Here is a 5,109-nt window from a genome sequence, read left to right as displayed (position 1 = left end):
CATGCGCTCCCCAACTGGGGCCTGGGATCAAGCCTGCACAGAGGTACTTGCCCTTGACCAGAATCAAACCCAGGATGCCCTTCAGTCCACAGGCCGATGCTCTATCCACTGAGCCAAACCGGCTAGGACAGCTTTGAGCTTTTTAAAAGAGATTTCTGATTATTCGCACCTCAGAGCAATCAAGTGTGTCCAGCAAGGTTGTTTCTGGGGCCGATCAGTGGTGGGCAAGGCTGGGACAGCACCTGCCTCCACCCACACCACTGTAATGATAGTTCTAGCTCTGTGTCCTGGCCTGCAGGAGGCTGGGAGGCAGCATCCAGACCCACTTGAGATGCTGCCCGCCCACTGGGCACTGCAGGAGAAGCACCAGCCTCAGTCCCCCTCCCACTGCTCCCGTCTGTGGGCAGGAAGCCCACCAAGGTCTGACTACAGGCCTCATCCACTAAAAGCCTGTGGGAACCACCTCCTTCCCCATAGCTCCCACCATCTGAGTTCTGAAATCCTATTACAGCCAATAAGTCAACCTAAAATATATGATTAAAACTAAATACACACCAATTGCTTCTTTTAATCAATCCATTTAAACTTATTGCAAGCTATTCACATGCAAGTACCTGTAAAAGGAGTCAATATTAGTTCTAGTGAGCAAGCATGATGTCAATTCAATATTCAAGTTACATTACTAAAGGAAAGTGTGATGTGAGTGAGCCTCTCCACCCCTTGGAGATGCTGCATAAAGTTGTGTTCACGTGGCCATTGGCCCAACGCTACACACCAACAGGTGTTGACCTGCAAACACTTCCCTCGTAGTGACCCACCGTGCCCTTGCACCAATTCTGAGGGTGCATTAAGACCCCTCCTGGGAGAAGCCCATTCCCATGTGGAGAACATGAGTCCAGACTGTGGGCTGGACCATGTGTTGTACTTTAGCCAATGGGATGTGAGCAGGTGCAACCAGAAGTCTGAGAGCCTCTGCAAGCTTCCACCTTGTCTCCAATCTTGAGGATATTTCCATGAATCCACTTATGAATCCAGAGATGAATCTAGATATGAATCCATATGTGAAAATATCCTCATGCCAATTAAGTAAATGAGCCTGGCTTAGAGGAAGTTAAGTTACTTCTCACTCGAAATAAAAGGGAGCTAGCAAGCAAGGGCACAATGAGATCCCTCACAACCCCATCCCTAAAGGAGGGGGCTACTCCCTGCCCAGGCCAGAGGAGTCAGAAGACAGAATATTTAAAGATCATGACTTGAAATCCCCCAAATTTAATGAAAGACATGAATATTAACATTCAAGAAGCTCAACAAATCCCAACTAGGATGAACTCAAAGCCATCCATTCCAAGACACATAAAAGACAAAAACTTAAATTATGAACAAATTCATAGCTGAAGTATAGTTTTTAGCTCATGGCCTATAAACAATGCTCCCTTTGAAGGAGCCATGGGTTATCACTGACCTATATTCCCTCTACATGTTCATCATCATACAGCGAGGAGAGCACACACCACAATAGCCATAGTAAGCCGTCGTTTACATGAGAAAATACCTTCATAACAGTAGATTACCTGCCTCCCCTATTCATACCCACCAAACAAATCCAATCACTATGCAGCTTTGCATGGTAAATTTGCATGGTAATTTAATAAAAACATTAGATCATGCATCTAATAACAGAAAGTAAAAATTATGTACCGAAAAAGTATGCAAAAACTGCTAATTAATGTTTTCATACATAATTATTTTTCTTTAATTTTTAGAATTTGTATTGTCCTTTTTTTCATTATGAAACCATGTGTCTATTGCATGCAAATGTGAACAGTTTAGAAAGTAGGCCGCAGGCGACTCCCAGCCGGCCCTAGTCCTGAGGGGCCCTGCGACCATCTGGGCACTTCCTGCAGACCTCTTCCCTGCAAGTCCAGAGCTATCGGCCGTGCTCACCCCGCTGTGCAGGGAACTTCAGGGCCTGAGCAGGGTGGGCTGTGAAGAGTTAAAGTTCTGGGTGTGATCTCAAGCCCTCTATGCTGGCAGGTCCATGATGTGTGACACAGGCACTAAGAAGTGCTAGGAGGCACCTGAGCCAGGTGCAAAGGAGGGGAGAGGCCAGCAGGCCTGCACAGGCCCTGACAGGCCCTGCCGCCCTCCACCTTCATCAGGGAGGCTCACATTCCTGTTCCTGTGTGGAGGGAGGTGTTAGGCTTTTCCGCATTCAGGCCTGGCCAGCTGGTGGCTGGTGAATGAATGTTCAGGACCCTGCTTGGGACTGATTCTTCTCAGATAGAGGGAGGGCCTTCAGATGAGGCGAGGTGTCACCTGTCACGCCCCCAGGTCACCACAGCCTCTGGAATGTACCAGATGGCTGCTGAGTGTGGCACTCACCCCCACCCCCACTTGTGGATCCCCCCCAGCGCATGCCTGTGAGGTCAAGCGCTGCTCTGGCTGCTGACGTGTGTCATCTGGCAGCCGCTGGCTCACATCCTGAAGCAGGGCCCATGGTGGGGGGGGGCTTCCAAATACCACAGTGGCAGAGGTCAGACGCGACAGGGAGAGGTGAGGAAAGGTTACTGCGCTGACACTTCCCCGGCCTCCCAGCTGTCACTGCCAGCACGGCTGAGGCCCAGGGTAACCCAGGAAAGAAATGCAGGTCCGGACGAACAGAGCTTCCCTGGGCAACTCAGAGCTTCCAGGGAATGTCACATCACACCCTCCACGTAGCTCCAGAAAGTCCCAGGAGAACCAAGGTATTACAAACCCAGGCGATAGAACATGTAGGTGGTATGCGTGCGTTCATGTGTGTGTGTGTGCGTGCACGTGTGCGTGGGGCATGCTGTCTATGCATGTGTGTGAGTGCACAGTGGGAAGCAGCTCTCCAAGGTGCCATGTGGCAAGTCCCTAAGTACATGAAATACCTTGTGATGTGGGTGAGCCCACCCTGTTCATCCACTTCACACACGTGATGTCTGATGTCCTGGCCTCACAGCATGTGATGTGGGTGAGCCCACCCTGTTCATCCACTTCACACACGTGATGTCTGATGTCCTGGCCTCACAGCATGGCTGCTCCCCACACAGTTTGGGGACTCGAGTCCTCTTCACCTTGGGAGGAAACTGAAACCAGAGGGTCATTTAAGCAGTCGGGGCGGAGTTTGGGGACTCGAGTCCTCTTCACCTTGAGAGGATGAGGGAGGGAGAGGAGAGGAAGGAAGAGAAGGGAAGGATGATTGGGTCCTGATGTCCTGGGCACCTCTGTTCACACCCTTCCTGTTGCAGCAGCTCAGCAAAGTGGCCCTGAGCTTGGGTGTGGCTGGCCCCAGGCCATGGCCCATCCAGGTATGATGCTTGGAGGTATTCCTTCCCTCCAAGTTCCTTGGGGTTGGGCCCCTGCAAGGCTGGGATGGGACATGAGGGGCAGCCGTGGACGGTGGTGAAAGGTGGAGTTGGCATCACTGGAGAGCCGCCTGGGCTCTGTGGGACCCTGCTAGTTCCCGGGAAGTGAGAGACCAGCCCGAGAGCAGCAGCAGAATATTCTAGCACATCCACTGTGCCCACACTTCAATTCCTCTCTGTGGCCTTTAGTCCACAGCCTTCAAATGGACCCAAGAATCAAACACCTGGTCAATCGTTGGCACATAGAGTGTGATTACACATGCATGCACATTCACATGTACACACACACTCTCATGTGGCTACACATGTGCACACATTCACGGGGCACACACACATGCATGTGCTCACATGCACACACTCACAGACTCAGACACACTCCAAGCACAGCTCCCACATGCACACACACACATACACACACACACATCCCATAGTCCAGCTGAACAATGAAAGAGTTGGTGACTCAAGTGTTACAGATTTTCTGTGTCCAGACACCATGGGAGTCCATGCTAGCCAGCGCTTGCTGAACGGTACCTCCCAGCTTACACCTTTGGCTACCCTGAGAAAATCATCTGTGTTATAAAAGTAATTACGTTTGCTCATAAACTAGCAAGAGCCCTGTCTGTTTTTCACAGACCTGCCCCTCTCAAGCACAATCTTCTGGATCTGGCTCGAAACTGGCCTTTAACCCACCCTGCAGGATGCAGGACCGAGCGCCCAGACTTCTGCAGACAGAGGTCAGTGACATCTGTCCTTGCGAGTTGTGGAGTGCTGGGTGAGTGTGTGAGTGAGCATGAGAGAGTGCATGTGTGTGAGAGGCTGTATGCATGAGTGTGTGCGCATTTGCGAGAATGTGTGAGCATGTGTGTGAGAACAAGTGTGTGTGTGCGTGAAAGTGTGCATGTGTGGGACTGACTGTGGGGACTGAATGCTGGTCCCTCGGCTCTTGGCTACTGGAACTTCCTCAGAGCCAGCAGGGAGAGTGTCCTCACAAGACAACGTGACAATCTTATGTCATGTAATCACAGATATGTAATCACACACATGCTACCATGTGCAGACAATCATGTGCAGACAATCATGTGCATCTAATTTACATGCTACTATGCAGATCATCAGTCATGTAACCATGTGCATGTGTGATCAGGTACCCGTGACTGCTCCATGTAAACACATACACATTACCGCCTAGCAGCCAATCACGCAATGTCATCGTGTATGTGGTCATGCAGTGTAATTACACACATGTAATCACAAATATGGCGCATGCATCCACTTTGCTGTATTCTGCGTGGCAAACAGGAGTCCTGGCTCCCATGCACACTGAGGGGAGGGGGTCACACAGGTGGGAGCACAGGAGGGTCCTCAGCGTCTCTGAGGGAACAGAAAAACCCTGGGAAGTGCTGTGCATCTTCCAGAAGACTTCATGTATTTCACAAACAGCAGCTCTGAAAGTTAAGTTTGGGGGAGCCTTCAGTCTTACACCTGCATCCACCACTCTGCTCCTTGTCAGAAAACAGACACCACAAAGGAGACCCCTATTGGCCCAGACTGATGCAGTCAAGGCCTTCACTCCTCAAGCACCTTGGATTTGATGGGCGTGGTTCCAGTGGTTTAGTCCATGACCTTAAAGCTGTGTGCTATTGTAGGAATAACTGCAAAAAGCAACCTAGGGAAAGAGAGAGTTCATATGTTTGGGAAGTGGAAGGTGCCAGATCAACTA

Source organism: Myotis lucifugus, unplaced genomic scaffold, assembly GCF_000147115.1.
Source record: "Myotis lucifugus unplaced genomic scaffold, Myoluc2.0 scaffold_0, whole genome shotgun sequence".
Lineage (NCBI taxonomy): Eukaryota > Metazoa > Chordata > Mammalia > Chiroptera > Vespertilionidae > Myotis > Myotis lucifugus.
This window is presented reverse-complemented; position numbering follows the sequence as displayed.